Raw genomic sequence first — 16805 nt, forward strand, 5'->3', positions numbered from 1 at the left:
GAGCTGTAGTACCGTGGTTCCCTGGCCTAGTGCCGTTGCTTCACGGTAGTAGGGGCGGATGTAATTTTTTACATCCGCACCCACACGGTAGTACCGCGCCTTGTGCACGGTAGTACCGTGACGGATGTTTGCATCGTCTCTTTGACCGCAGAAGTAGGCACGAATGTATTTTTATTCATCCGTACCGTTTCCAGAGTAGGACTTACCTGCCTCGCGGTAGTACCGCAGGTGGGAGCGGTAGTACCACGCTCGCGGTAGTACTGCTTATGTTATAGTCTCTGCAGCTGCCGCGGTAGTACCATGGTCACCCACGGTAGTACCGCGTGGCCTTGCGGTAGCACCGCGCTCCTGGAGCGGTAGTACCGCATGTCGCAGGCTGGTCTAAGTGGATAACGGTTGGATGTTGTCCCCCACTATAAAAGGTGTGTCTCCTACCTCTAGTTGACCACCTCTTCCAACCCTAAACTCCATTGTTGCTCCAAGCTCCATTTTCGGCCGATCTCTCTCCCTAGCCAATCAAACTTGTTGATTTTCTCGGGATTGGGTGACAAGGCCCCGATCTACACTTCCACCAAGAGATATTCGATTCCCCCCACTAATCCCTAGCGGATCTTGTTACTCTTGGGTGTTTGAGCACCCTAGACGGTTGAGGTCACCTCGGAGCCATAGTCTATTGTGGTGAAGCTTCGTGGTGTCGTTGGGAGCCTCCAATTAAGTTGTGGAGATTGCCCCAACCTTGTTTGCAAAGGTTCGGTCGCCGCCTTCAAGGGCACCAATAGTGGAATCACGACATCTCGCATTGTGTGAGGGCGTGAGGAGATTACGGTGGCCCTAATGGCTTCTTGGGGAGCATTGTGCCTCCACACCGCTCTAACGGAGACGTACTTCCCTTTAAAAGGAAGGAACTTCGGTAACACATCCTCGTCTCCACCGGTTCCACTCTTGGTTATTTCGTGCCTTTACTTTTGCAAGCTTACTTGTGTTGTATCCCTTGCTTGCTTATGTGCTAGTTGTTATTGCATCATATAGGTTGCTCACATAGTTGCATATCTAGACAACCTATTTTGTTGCAAAGTTTAATTTGGCAAAGAAAAGCTTAAAAATTGTTAGTTGCCTATTCACCCCCTCTAGTCAACCATATCGATCCTTTTAATTGGTTTCAGAGCCTCGTCTTTTTATTAAGGACTTTGTCGTCCGAAGAGTATGGTTGACACCGTAGACGGTGCGGAGGAGCACTTCGGTGTGAATCCTATCTCGTCTATGGCCGATGGGGGAACCTCGGTCTCTCGTGAGGAATTCAATGTGGCTCTAGACACATTGAAAGACTCCATGACGACCAAGGTTGAAAGCATGTTTACTAAATTTCTAGAAGGACTTAAACTGTCCACCTCGCCAATGAAAGTGGGTGATCCCACTAACAAGGTGACAGATGCTACCTCCGACAAGGGGGAAGCTAACGGTGAAAAGGGTCCTTCTACTAGCGGTAGAATTGGCACCGGCATCTTTGCCCATGTGGAACCTCCAACTTATGGTGGACCGATTCCCTCTACTCATTTAAATCATGCCGGTCCTCCACCTAAGATTATGAAAAATGAGGATTTTGATTCATGGGTGTACCGCTTCAAGCGTCACTTAAAGCATGTTAATACTAATATTTGGAGAATCATTGAAGAAGGCTTCTATCCACATGACCCAAGCAACTTCACCCCTCGAGAAGCCGTGGATAATCAATTCAATGAGAATGCTCTCTTCATCATCCAAGAGGCAATTCTCCCCGAAGATCTCCCTCATCTTCGACCCTACGCCACGGCCAAAGATGCGTGGCATTGCGTTGTGTCTCTCTATCGAGGAAGTGCGAGCATTCAACGCTCCAACTATGAAGTGGTGCAAGATGAAGCCGATGAGTTTGCTATGAAGGAAGATGAAGAACCTCGTGAGCTCTTTCGGAGAGTAACCAAACTTGTGGTCTCGCTTCGAGATCATGGGAGCAAGGACACGAATGATAACTAGATCAAACGCAAGTTCCTCAAGGCCATGATGCCCTACAACAAGGCCATGTCCTCCGTCATTCATCAAAGACCGGACTTCCACTCCATGACCTCAAGTGAAGTGTTGGATGAGTTCGTTGCCATGAGCATCTTGGACAAGACCGCCGATAACGCGGTGCTCCGGTCTCAAAGGGCAAAGAAGCCCAACCTTGCCTTGAAGGCCAAGGTTATTGTGGAAGAAGAGGAAGAAGAGGAAGATGAGGAAAGCAACCCCGAAGACACAAAATATGATTATCATGAGCACATGGTTCTTGCTTCAAGGCAATTTTGGAGCAAGAAGAACTCAAGACCTAACTTCAACAAGAACAACTCAAGTGGCTTCAAGACCAAGCAACGAGTTAGAACCTATTTCAACTGTGGCAATGTGAGCCATTTCATTGCGGATTGTCCTTACAAGAAGCGGGAAGACAATGGTGGAAAGCTCATCCGGAGAGACAAAGCCAAGTCCTTCCCCAACAAGAACAACTTCACCAAGAAGACTCCTACTCGAGGGTTGGTGGTTCAAGAGGAATACCGTGAGGATGACGATGATGATGAAGATAGTGAAGCAGTGGCCATGGCATCCGTTGCCATTGCCACAACTCCCCGGGTGTCTCTCTTTGACTCACCCAACGAGAACATCACCGCCAAGTGCCTCATGGCTAAAACCACCAACAAGGTAACCCCCAACATCAAAACCACCATTATTCCAAATCCTTCTTTGACGGTTGGCATTGATGATGGTAAGGGGTCTAATGAGGAAGTAAATGATTTTGAGTCCTTTATGAGTAAGCTCAAGGGCAAATCCAAGAAGCACTTTGTTGCTCTCTTGGAACAACTTGGTGAAGCCAATGACATGATCGAGGCTCACGAAGAAACCATCTCTAAGATGGAAGATCATAGTCCTGACTATGCCGATGAGATATCAGATCTCTCCAATGCTCTTGAGGAAGAGCGTGGGCATCGTTTGGCTCTTGAGGAGTCACAAAACGATGACCATGCCAATCTTGATCATGCTCTTGTTGTGTCTCATGTGCTAACTTCCGAGAAAGCTAAAATTGGGGTTGATCATGCTAGACTCAAGGAGGAGTTTGATGTGCTTGACAAGGCCCACAAGGTATTGAAGGGTGCTCATGCTAACCTCAAGGAGTCTCATGCTCAACTCCAAGTTAAGCTAACCAAGGAGAAGGCCACCTTTCCTCACATGATCTTAATTGATAACGCAAATGCTACTAACCCGTGTTGTGAGCATGTGCATCTTGTGGAGGAGAATGCCAAGTTGAAGGAACAACTCAAGAGAGGCCTTGTGTCATGCATACAAGGTGAGAAGAACCTAAATGACCTTTTGAGCAATCAAAAGGAAGTTGTGGCCAAGGAGGGAGTTGGGTTCTCACCCAAGTCCAAGAACAAGAAGAAGAATGAGAAGAAGAATGACAAGACCAAACGACCTCCCCCGCTTAAGCAAACCTTTGTGAAAGAGGGAGAGGGTGCTCCTAAGGAGAAGAAGAGCAATGTGAAGAGTGGTGATGCCAAAAAGGGCAAAGTCATCTCTCCCAACAAAACTGGCGACTTTAACCCTTCTTATGTGTTGTGCCGTGCTAGTGATGGGCATGTTTATGCTAAATTTGTTGGTTCTTCTTATGAGTACATCGAATGGTCTATTTGGGTTCCTAAGACCCTTGTTACTAACATCAAAGGACCCATTACTAAATGGGTACCTAAAACCAAGCATTGATCTCTTGTAGGTGTTTGCTTCCGGTGGGGGATCATGGTTGCTCGAGAGTGGAGCAACAAATCATATGACTGGGAGCAAGGACTTGGTGGTGGACGTGCAAAAGATTCCATCTATGCCCACCAATGTCGAGTGGGGTGATGCCTCACATTCTAAGGTATTGGGTCTTGGCAAGGTTGTCATTTCTCATGATCTAACGATCAAGATAGTCATGCTTGTTGAGTCCCTTGCATACAATTTACTTTCCGTTCGTCAACTTGTAGTCATGGGCTTTGCCACCTTCTTTGATGTTGATACCGTGGCCCTCTTGTGGAGCAAGACTCTTAAAGTAGCCTTTGTTGGGCATGTCGAGAACGGTCTCTATGTGATAAACTTTTCGGAGCGACCCACTAAGACCCCGACATGCCTAATGGCTAAAGTTGACGTGGGATGGCTTTGGCATCGCCGTTTAGCCCATGTCAATATGAGATCTTTGCAAAGTCTTCTCAAGGGGGACCATGTCCATGGACTAACAAATGTTAGCTTTGCCACAGATCATGCTTGCAGTGCTTGTATCGAAGGAAAGCTTCATGAGACGGCTCACCCTCCCACGACTATTGTCGGTGTCAAAACCGGCGGATCTCGGGTAGGGGGTCCCGAACTGTGCGTCTAGGCGGATGGTAACAGGAGACAAGGGACACGATGTTTTTTCCCAGGTTCGGGCCCTCTCGATGGAGGTAAAACCCTACTCCTGCTTGATTAATATTGATGATATGGGTAGTACAAGAGTAGATCTACCACGAGATCGGAGTGGCTAAACCCTAGAAGCTAGCCTATGGTATGATTGTTGTTCGTCCTACGGACCAAAACTCTCCGGTTTATATAGACACCGGAGAGGGCTAGGGTTACATAGAGTTGGTTACAATGGGAGGAGATCTTCATATCATATCGCCAAGCTTGCATTCCACGCCAAGGAAAGTCCCATCCGGACACGGGACGGAGTCTTCAATCTTGTATCTTCATAGACTAGGAGTCCGGCCAAAGGTCTTAGTCCGGCCATCTGGACACCCCCTAATCCAGGACTCCCTCAGTAGCCCCCGAACCAGGCTTCAATGACGACGAGTCCAGCACGCAAGTTGTCTTCAGCATTGCAAGGCGGGTTCTCCTGCAAATTCTCTGTATCCGTCGAATAGTGTCCGACTTCTAGTGCGTGCTATCCTCCTCGGCTTCTGTGCCCCATAATGACCATCCTCCACGCGTCAAACGAATGTGAAAAGCCAGGGGGTTTTCTTTTCACTTACCCCCCCGGTTGCGTTAATGAGCCGCCCATAAAAGAGACGGGGATTTAGATCCAATTCGCACCATCTTCCATCCGCGAGTCTTCATCAGAGCGCCTCTGACAGAGATCCATTCCATCATGGCCAGTCGGTGCCGCTCCTCCTCTCGCCCTTCCAGCCCTCGGCCCGGAGATTGGGGGCGGTGTTCCGTCCCGCATAGCAAGTTAGTAGTGTTTCAGTCCAAGGGGCTTCTCCCCCAGCGTATATGGTCCCAGTTCGAGCCGGGATTGCTGCCTATAGCAGCGGAGAGCAGGTGGAGGGCGTTCCCAATCCCTCTCAAGGAGAGCGGGTATGCTTAATCCCTTATTTGATGAGAGGAGTAGGATTTCCAATTCATCCGTTTCTCCGAGGGTTGCCGGAGTTCTACGGCCTCCAGCTACATAACCTCACGCCCGCCTCCATTTTGCACATCGCGGGCTTCGTGGCCCTCTGCGAGCTGTTTTTGGGTGTTGAGGCCCATTTCGCGTTGTGGAAGAGGTTGTTTTGCCTTGTGCCCCGTTCTCAGGAGGGGTCTATTTATCAGGTGGGCAGAGCCGAACTATGGCGCATCGCCGGGACCGGATATCTATCCGGCACCCCAAAGAGGGCGTCCAAAGACTAGCCCTCGGAGTGGTTTTATATCGATGACGTCCCCCTGCCGGACCCTGTATGGATCGGCCTGCCTGAGTTCAATAATGCCCCGTTGAAGAAGCGCCTGAGTTGGCGCCCATGGAACCCTCAGAGGGAAGCTGACAGGGACGTCCTGTACTTGATGAGCCGGATAAGGTTGTTGGCTCATTCCGGACTGACCATGATCAAGGTCATGGCCATATGCATTACGCGGGGGGTGAAGCCGCTTCAATACAGAGGCCACCCCATGTGGGATTTCAACGGGGAGGATGACGCCACCCGGTGCGGTCGCAAGGGGCCAGATTCGGCCGCCACTTTAACGAGAATCTTATCCGCTTTGTATAAGGGAGAAGAAGAAGAATTCCTCCGTGTCAACCCGGAGGGTGGATTCTCCATGTACAATCCACCTAGTTGGGTGAGCGGACACTTTCACTTGCCTATTCGCTTTTGAAATTCCCATAGTTGAGTACTTAGTCTAGTAATGTTTAAACGCAGGAGCTGCGCCAGGCTGTGAAGGAAATAAACAGCCCTCCTCCACAACCCGAGGACCCGGAACGGTCCCTCAATCTGGACTCCCAAGAAGATCCGGACTTATGTGTGGAGTTAATCGATGGAGTATTTCATCAATTGAGTAAGGACAACTCCTTAGTGGCCATCACGGCCGACTATCCCAGACTACTTCCAGCCTCAAAGGTAACTAAGACCGAGGTCCCAGTATTCTCATGCTTTATCTTGCATGCCGTAAACTAATAGCGTTTCGCAGGGTAAATCCTTGAGGCGGAAGGCCGATCCCACGGTGGGCAGCCAACAAGGGCTGCTGAAGCCAGGCGGGCCAAAAAGAAGTGCGGACCAGATCGAGATTCCGGCGCAACGGTACGGCGTGCGAATTTAACGCCTAGGGTTTATGCCCTTGAGTCTTACTAATGCTCATGATTTTCTTAGAAAGAAGAGAGCCCGCCGGACTATGTCCGCCGGCCAAAGTTCAAGGCCGGGTCCGGAAGCGGAGACGGACACGGGGCGCGCCTCGGGCGCTCCTCCGACAGAGGACGCCGACGGGCTATCTGCCACCAATTCAGAGGTGGAGAGCGCCCTAAACCACAGGCGTCGCCGGACTGTTCTTCGTGACGCGTGTTTTTCCCCAGAGGCGTTGGACGCCTTTAATACAGGAGATGCGTATCTCCGTGCTGCTCAAAATGGTCTAGCCAGAGCCACGGAGCAGTATGTAAAAGACATACATGTGAGTAGAATTGAAGATTATATATGTCAGTAGCCCTCGAGACTTGAAACAGTGAAGATAACTGTTTTAAGGATCATGTGCTATGCAGTGTCTTACAAAGAAGAATACGCAACTGTCCCAGGAGCTTGAAGAGTGCAAGGCCCAGCTCGAGGCCGCACTGGCCACTTCAGAAAATGCCGAGGGAACGCTCGCAGGTAATATATGCTTCGAAAGATAATTCTGTTTTGAAATGCGGCAGGTGTGCGACCCTGACGATAATAGTGCAGATGGAGCCAGAGTAAATCCGGACAAGCAACAACTCCTACGCCAACTAAAGGCTGGCGAGAGCGTGCTGACGAGGGTGAGGCAAGAGAAGAACAAGCTTCAAGACGCCAATACCCAGCTGGGCGAGGAACTGAAAGATGTTCGTATTCAGCTGTCTTCTGCCGTGAAGGAGAATCGGCGACTTCGACGCGGCATTTTTAGTAAGTGCTTGAAAGAATCTTCAAAAAAAGAATTCGACGAGGAAGTCGATTGACAGAGCTATGTCTGTAGGTCTGCTGACAGGTCGTCCTGCGGAGGAAATGCCCGGTTCAACGGGAGACCTTCTTCCCGAGCTGTTGCAACTACACGAACGAGTCCAGCAGGCAATGCAAAGCGTCATCCAGGCTATGTGGCCGTCCCTCTCCGTGGAAGGCCTTGAGGAGCTTACAAAGAAGCTGGAAGGAGTGCGGCAGCGCTCCCGGTTGTGGAAGATATCGGCTTGCCGTCAAGGTGCCAGGGAGGCCTGGGCCATGGTGAAGACTCGGTACACGAAGGCTGACCCAAACCACATGGCCGAGGTCGGCCCTATAGGTCCGGACGGAAAGGAGATCCCAGTCAGCTTAGCATATGGCCAGGTGGAGCTGGCTGCAAAGTATTCCCAACAGGACTGTAAATTAGACCGCCTATTGGATGGTATTGAAGAAGAATATGCCGAGTCGGAGTGACTCTGTAATTTAAAATGACATAAAAAATGCCTTCTAGCCGGATTGTAGATCGTTTGTCATCGCGGACCTTTTCGCTTCGACCTCTGGACCCTATAGTTCGGAGTGTGTCCGAATACCCTCTTGATTATCTAATAACCGGGGCATGCATGGAGACAAGGCGTAGGGGTCATAAGTGCTTTAGCAGACAAGTGCCCAACTAGTTATGTTATATTACATGGTTAGTAAGAAACATCTTCCAGGGAGAATAGTTCCGTTAGGGGTTCCTTTCCCTGGGAGGCATGCCCTAAAGTGCATGTCCGAACTGCCAGAAAGAGCAGAAAAGCATCTGGGGGCAGATGAATAAATATGAAAGATCATCTTTTAGTTCACCGACCGAATATTCCCTTAAGAACGCTAGCTTTCGGCTTCACCCAGTCTGAGGTACACATCCGGCTGACCCGGCAGTAACAATCGCAGAGGTGCTCCCTTTACCACCTAGCCGAACGAACGGGAACGTAGGGGTAAGCACAGGAGCCAGGCAACCCAGCTTGGCCAAAACTTAAGTCATATCGATGCATATAATGGTGTATAAAAGGTTCATGCGGAAGTGTCACACATGTTTTGGGCATGAGGCCCGTTTTATATAAACTTCTTGGTAAAGAAGCCCCCAGGTATTATGAGCGCGGGTAGCGCGTCGGGTATGTGCTAACAATGCACAGGCAAGCCCCTAAGGGCTTGGGAGAAGAAAAAGGGTAGGGAGAAGGAACAAAATCCCGGACATCTAATAAAAAATAAAAATAAAAATAAAACAAAGGGACAGAGGAAGGAAACGAACACGGAGTCCGGTGCTAGGCGTAGAATCTTTGTAGGCGTGCTGCGTTCCATGGGTTCGGCTCGAGTCGGTTATCCGATGCGTTTCGTAGACGGTACGCTCCACCGGTCAGTACTTGGTCGATTATGAAGGGGCCCTCCCATTTGGGCTTTAATTTATCCTTTTTCTTGTCCGGCAGGCGTAGAACTAGTTCGCCAACGTTATAAGTTTTGGCCCGTACTTCTCTGCTTTGGTATCTTCGAGCCTGCTGTTGATAGAATGCAGAACGAGCTTTTGCCACGTCGCGCTCCTCTTACAATGCATCCAAGCTGTCCCGCCAATCGAGCTCGGCTTCTCTTTCTTCGTACATGCGCACTCGAGGTGAGTCATGGATTATGTCGCATGGCAGTACTGCCTCTGCGCTGTATACCATAAAAAATGGTGTGAATCCGGTAGTGCGATTCGGCGTGGTCCGCAGCACCCAGAGTACGGAGTCAAGCTCCTCTACCCAGTGCGTGTTACATTCCTTGAGGGATCGCACTAGTCTGGGTTTGATGCGGATCATAATGAGACCGTTGGCTCGTTCGACTTGACCGTTAGTTTGAGGGTGATAGACTGAAGCGTAGTCAAGCTTGATGCCCATGTTTTTGCACCAAAGTTTGACTTCATCGGCCGTGAAGTTTGTGCCATTGTCGGTTATGATGCTGTGGGGGACGCCGTAACGGTGTACAACCTCGGATATGAAGTCTATCACTAGTCTGGATTCGGCCGTCTTTACAGGCTTGGCTTCTATCCATTTGGTGAATTTGTCCATCATGACCAGTAGATATTTTTGCTTGTGGGTTCCTCCTTTAAGGGGTCCAACCATGTCAAGCCCCTAGACTGCAAAAGGCCAGGTAATGGGTATAGTTTGTAGGGCGGTAGGCGGCATGTGGCTTTGGTTGGCGAATAACTGGCAACCAACACATCGTTGCACTAAGTCCTGAGCGTCTGCCCGGGCCATTGGCCAATAAAATCCGGTACGGAAGGCCTTGCTTACAAGGGCCCGGGCTGCGGCGTGGTGCCCGCCGAGTCCGGCATGAATTTCAGCCAAAAGGTCTCGCCCTTCCTCTTCGGAGATACACCTTTGAAGGACTCCGGTTGTGCTTTTCTTGTAAAGCTCTCCCTCATGGACTTTGTAGGCTTTAGATCGCCGCACTATGCAGCGGGCCTCGTTTTGGTCTTCGCGAAGTTCCTGCCTAGTTAGGTAGGCTAGGAATGGTTCTGTCCAAGGGGCAATAACTGCCATTATTTCGTGGGCTGACGGCGTTGTTTCGTTGGCGGAGCCCCCAACTGTGTCAGAATGTTCGGTGAGGGGCGGTGTAGTTGTGTCCGGGCTATTGTTTCCGGATTCTCCTTCCCATGATACGGATGGCTTGAACAGCCTTTCTAGGAAGATGTTGGGAGGGACGGCCTCACGCTTGGCGCCAATGCGTGCCAACACATCTGCTGCTTGGTTATTTTCCCGGCCTATATGATGAAATTCAAGCCCCTCAAACCGAGCTGACATCTTTAAGATGGCGTTGCGGTAAGCTACCATTTTCGTATCTTTGGCGTCGAAGTCTCCATTTATTTTGGATATTGCGAGGTTTGAATCCCCGCAGACCTCTAGGCGCTGAATGCCCATGGAGACTGCCATCCGGAGGCCATGTAAAAGGGCCTCGTATTCGGCTGCGTTGTTGGAATCCGTGTACATTATCTGAAGTACGTATTGGACCGTGTCTTCGGTTGGGGACGTCAGAACGACGCCAGCCCCCAGGCCAGCCAACATTTTGGAGCCGTCGAAGTGCATGATCCAGTTGGAGTATGCGTCGTACTCTTTAGGGAGTTCGGCTTCAGTCCATTCGGCGATGAAGTCGGCCAAAACTTGCGACTTAATAGCTCGCCTTGGCTTGTAGGTTATGTCGAACGGGAGGAGCTCGATGGCCCGTTTGGCAATCCAGCCCATTGCGTCGCGGTTGTTTATAATATCATTAAGGGGTACTTCGGATGCCACTGTTATGGAGCACTCTTGAAAGTAGTGTCGCAGCTTCCGGGATGCCATGAACACCACATACGTTATCTTTTGATAATGCGGGTACCGTGACTTGCATAGGGTTAGTACAATGGACACGTAGTACACTAGTTTTTGGAGGGGGAACTTGTGTCCGTCCACTTCTCGTTCGACGACGAGCACCGCGCTTACAACTTGATGGGTTGCCGCGATGTATAATAGCATTGGTTCGCCCGTGTTGGGCGCGGCCAGGACCGGATTCGTTGCCAGTATGGCTTTTATTTCTTTGAGTCCGACCGTGGTGGCATCCGTCCACTCGAAGTGGTCGGTGCGCCGCAGGAGGCGATACAGGGGTAATGCCTTTTCTCCTAAGCGGGAGATAAAGCGGCTTAGAGCCGCCACGCATCCTGTCAGTTTTTGTATTTGTTTGAGGTCCTTTGGGGAATCCAATTGTGACAGAGCTCGGATCTTGGCTGGGTTTGCTTCAATTCCTCTACCGGATACGATGAAGCCCAAGAGCTTTCTGGCTGGTACGCCAAAAACACATTTTTCTGGGTTGAGCTTAATGTCATATGTTCGGAGATTGTCGAACGTGAGCCTCAAGTCGTCTACTAGAGTATCGACGTGTTTTGTTTTGACGACCACGTCATCTATGTATGCTTCAACTGTTTTGCCGATCTGGTTGGCCAGACATGTCTAAATCATGCGCTGATATGTTGCGCCGGCGTCTTTGAGCCCGAAGGGCATCGTGTTGAAGCAGAATGGGCCGTATGGGGTGATGAATGCCGTTGCGGCTTGGTCTGACTCTGCCATCTTGATTTGATGGTAGCCAGAGTATGCATTGAGGAAACACAATGAGTCGTGTCCTGCGGTGGTGTCGATGATTTGATCAATTCGGGGGAGTGGGAAAGGGTCCTTTGGACAAGCCTTGTTTAGGTCTTTGATATCGACACATAGACGCCAAGATTTTTCCTTCTTTGGTACCATCCGGATGTTTTATGTCTCGGATGAATCCGGCTTCCAGCAGTTTTGCTAGCTCCTCTTCCATGCCTTGTCTCTTGGGTTCGGAAAAACGCCGTAGAGTCTGCTTGACGGGTTTAAACCCTTTTAGGATGTTCAAGCTGTGCTCAGCCAGCCTGCGTGGGATTCCTGGCATATCTGAGGGGTGCCAGGCGAAAATGTCCCAATTTTCTCGTAGGAAGTCTCTGAGTGCGGCGTCCACATCGGGTTTTAGTTGTGCCCCGATGGAGGCCGTTTTTGTAGGGTCCGTTGGATGGACTTGGAATTTGACTATTTCGTCTGCTGGTTTGAAAGAGGTGGACTTGGATCTCTTGTCTAGTATCACATCGTCCCTGTCCACCATAGAGCGCAACGCAGTTAGTTCCTCGGCCGCTAGGGCCTCGAATAGTGCCTCCAGGGCCAGTGCGGCTGTCTTGTTTTCAGCGCGGAGCGCTATGTCCGGATCACTTGCGAGAGTGATGATTCCGTTGGGTCCGGGCATTTTGAGCTTCATGTACCCGTAATGGGGTATGGCTTGGAAAATTATAAATGCTTCTCGCCCTAGCAGAGCATGGTATCCGCTGCTGAACGGGGCCACTTGAAACGTGACCTCCTCGGATCTGTAATTATCCGGCGTGCCGAACACCACATCCAGTGTGATTTTTCCTCAACAGTGCGCTTCCGGCTTGGAATTATTCCTCTAAAAGTTGTGTTGCTTCGCTCAATGCGGCTCCAGTCAATTTCCATTTTTCGCAGGGTTTCCTCGTAAATGAGGTTGAGTCCGCTGCCGCCGTCCATGAGTACCTTTGTAAGTCGGAAGCCGTCCACTATCGGACTGAGGACCAATGCAGCTGGTGCTCGGGCTGTCCGGAATTTAGGTTCGTCACTGGCATTAAATGTGATTGCCGTGTCACTCCATGGGTTTATTGTTGCTACTTGGTAGACTTCAGCAAGGTTGCGGAGCGTTCATTTCCTTGCATTGTTTGATGTGAAGGTCTCAAAGACTTTCGACACCGTACTGGGGAGGTATTCTTCGGGTGCTGGAGTTAAAAGCTCCTCGCCACTTCGGGCCACCTGCCGTAGTATCCAACATGCTCTAAGGCTGTGCGTTGGTGTGGCTTCCCCTGAATTATGAATTTTACAGGATCGATTGAGCCATCCTTCCAGTACGGTCCCGTAGCCTGTAGAGGGTTTTTGTTTTTTGATGTTTGGCTCAGATGCCTGGCGGTGATGCACCCTTTTGTTCCGGACTGGTGTTGTATTCGGGGCCGGATTGTCCTAGAATTTATCTTCGGTTTTCCGAACGCTTTCAGTCACACAGTACTTTCGTACTATGGATGTCAAGTCGGCGAATCGTGTAATTTCGCGGCGACTTATGACGTTGAGGATTCCGATGTCCGTGCAGTTGTTACAGAAGAGTGAAATTGCTTCTTTCTCGCGGCAGTCCTTTATCCTGTTCATAACCAGGAGGAATCTGGCCCAGTAGTGGTGTACTGTTTCTCCGGGCTCTTGCCGTATTAGGGATAAATCCCGTATAGTTGGGTGGGTGGGTGGAATTAAATCCGGAACCCTGCCCGATGTAAGATTCAGGGGCCAAGCGGTTTCTGAATTCGGAAGCTTGCTTTCTTGGATATTATTCAATGAATCGGGCCTGCTGCCTGATTTTAGGTTCAGGGTTTGGGCGACATCCTCCCCTCTGCGGGTATCCGGCTTGGAGGGATCGGGAATCCGGACACATCTGGTCCTTAGGGCGGGCGAAGACTCGCCGCATTGTTCTTCCACCACTTCGACGTGATGGGTGATCTGGGGAGAGTCAATCTCTCTCTGATCGGGTTTAAGCCCAATCTGGTCGTAATCAGTAGCGACTCCCAGGGCCGCGATGCGATCCAAGAGCTCGTTCAGGGAGAGGAGCTCCATCGGATCTAACTGCTCGGCAAGCTCCGAGCTAATGTGAAGATTGCTTTCGATGGCCCGAGAGGTCATCGTCGGCACGGCGGCCGGACAGGCGGTCATCAAAAACCTGCCCAGCCGGAGAGTTTGGCCGACAGCCAAAGCTCCTTTAGCAACGATGCCGTCTTTAAAGACGGGATGCGGCATCCTTCCTGATGGTGACGACACATCGGAACTCTCAATGAAAGCACCAATGTCGGTGTCAAAACCGGCGGATCTCGGGTAGGGGGTCCCGAACTGTGCGTCTAGGCGGATGGTAACAGGAGACAAGGGACACGATGTTTTTACCCAGGTTCGGGCCCTCTCAATGGAGGTAAAACCCTACTCCTCCTTGATTAATATTGATGATATGGGTAGTACAAGAGTAGATCTACCACGAGATCGGAGTGGCTAAACCCTAGAAGCTAGCCTATGGTATGATTGTTGTTCGTCCTACGGACCAAAACTCTCCGGTTTATATAGACACCGGAGAGGGCTAGGGTTACACAGAGTCGGTTACAATGGGAGGAGATCTTCATATCGTATCGCCAAGCTTGCCTTCCACGCCAAGGAAAGTCCCATCCGGACACGGGACGGAGTCTTCAATCTTGTATCTTCATAGACCAGGAGTCCGGCCAAAGGTCTTAGTCCGGCCATCCGGACACCCCCTAATCCAGGACTCCCTCAACTATCATCTATTCGAAGAGACCCTTGGAGCTCCTTCACATGGATCTCTTTGGGCCACCATCCTTTGATATTCTTGGGGGAAGAAAGCATTGCTTCGTGATTGTGGATGATTATTCAAGATACATGTGGGTATATTTCTTCAAGAGGAAGAGTGAAACTCAACAAACCGTCATCGACTTTGCAAATGAAGCTCAACAACAACATGATGCAAAGATCTTGACAATATGAAGTGACAACGGCACCGAGTTCAAGAACTACACCTTGGACGAGTTCCTTAGTGATGAGGGGATCAAGCATCAATATTCCGCTCCTTACACCCCTCAACAAAATGGTGTTGCGGAGAGGAAGAACCGGATGTTGATGGATGCGGCAAGGACCATGATGGCGGAGTTCAAGTCTCCATACAACTTTTGGGCCAAAGCCATCAACACCGCGTGTCATGCATCAAATCGGCTCTATCTCCGCAAAGGCTTGAACAAGACTCCTTATAAAATACTCACCGGTAACAAGCCCAATCTCAAGTACTTCCGGGTGTTCGGGTGTAAGTGTTTCATTCTCAAGAAAGGTGTTCGTTTGTCTAAATTTGAGGCCAGAGCTTATGAGGGCATATTTGTTGGTTATGCTACAAACTCTCATGCCTACCGTGTTCTCAACAAGTCCACCAGACTCATTGAGGAGACATGTAACGTGGAGTTTGACGAAAATAACGGCTCCCAAGTGGAGGAAAGTGGTACTTGTGATGTAGGTGATGAAATTCCTCCCCAAGCCATAAGAAGAATGGGTATTGGTCATATTCTACCCATTGAGTAACCCCTTGTGGCCGAAGGAGAAGGACAATGCTCCACTCAAGTGGAGCCATCACCTCCCCAAGACCCACACGCTTCCGAAGAACAAAGTGAAGGCCCTCAACCTCATGAACAAGACCAAGGGCAAGATCAACATCAAGATGGTGGTGAACCACCAAATGATGCCCAAAGTCTAGTTCTCCCCTTCGAGCAAGTTCAAGATCATGAGCAACCTCAAGATCAAGAACAAGCTCAAGACGACGCTCAAGATAATCAAGTTAACCCTCCTCCTTCCACATCCGAGGAGGAATTAGAGCGTCGTGCCGCGAAGAGTGCTTCCAAGCTCACCACCAAAGGCCATCTCATGGAGAATGTAGTTGGAAGCCTAAGAAAGGGGGTAAGCACTCGTAGACAATTAGCAAACTATTGTGAACATCACGCGTTTGTCTCTTGTGTTGAACCCCAAAAGGTCTATGAGGCGCTCGAAGATTCGGATTGGCTCAATGCCATGCATGAAGAACTCAACAACTTCGAGTACAACAAGGTGTGGAGGTTGGTGCCAAGGCCATCGGGGAACCACAACTTCATTGGAACCAAGTGGATTTTCAAGAACAAGCAAGATGTCATGGGAACATCATTCGCAACAAGATAAGATTGGTAGCACAAGGCTACTCCCAAGTCGAGGGTATCGACTACGGTGAAACCTTTGCTCCCGTTGCTCGCCTTGAATCCATTCGTTTGTTGATTGCTTATGCTTCCCATCACAACTTTAAGTTACAACAAATGTATGTGAAAAGTACTTTTCTTAATGGTCCTATTAATGAGTTGGTTTATGTCAAGCAACCCCCCGGGTTCGAGGATCCCTACTTTCCGGATCATGTGTATCAACTCGATAAGGCGCTCTATGGCCTTAAACAAGCCCCACATGCGTGGTATGACCACCTTACCAAGTTGTTACAAGATCGTGGATTTGAAGTTGGGCAAATCGATCCCACTCTTTTTACTAAGAAGGTCAAAGGGGAGTTGTTTGTGTGCCAACTATATGTTGATGACATTATCTTTGGTTCCCCTAACAAAGCTTTCAATGAAGAATTTGCCGCTCTCATGACCTCTAAGTTCAAGATGTCTTCGATGGGAGAGTTGAAGTTATTCCTTGGTTTTGATATCAAACAAAGAAGAGAAGGTACCTTCATCAACCAAGCCAAATACACTCAAGATATGCTAAAGAGATTCAAGCTAAGTGATGTCAAGCCGGCTTCTACTCCAATGCCTACCAAGTGCCAACTTGACATTGATCCCAATGGTAAAGCGATGGATCAAAAGGTATATCGCTCTATGATTGGATCCTTGCTTTACCTTTGTGCATCTAGACCGGATATCATGTTGAGTGTGGGAATGTGTGCACGGTTTCAAGCTGCACCAAAGGAAAGCCATTATGTGGCGGTCAAGCGAATCTTTTGATATTTGGCTCATACCCCAAACTTTGGCCTATGGTACCCAAGAGGAGCAAATTTCAAGCTTGAAAGATTTACAGATTCTGATGGGGCGGGAGACAAAGTGGATAGGAAGTCCACTTCCGGAGGGTGTCAATTTCTTGGTTGCTCTTTGGTGAGTTGGTCTTCCAAGAAGCAAAGTTGTGTGTCTCTCTCGTCTACCGAAGCGGAATATGTGGCGGCCGGTAGTTGTTGTGCACA

The sequence above is a fragment of the Triticum dicoccoides genome, chromosome 5B (assembly GCF_002162155.2).
Source record: "Triticum dicoccoides isolate Atlit2015 ecotype Zavitan chromosome 5B, WEW_v2.0, whole genome shotgun sequence".
In the NCBI taxonomy this organism is placed as follows: domain Eukaryota; kingdom Viridiplantae; phylum Streptophyta; class Magnoliopsida; order Poales; family Poaceae; genus Triticum; species Triticum dicoccoides.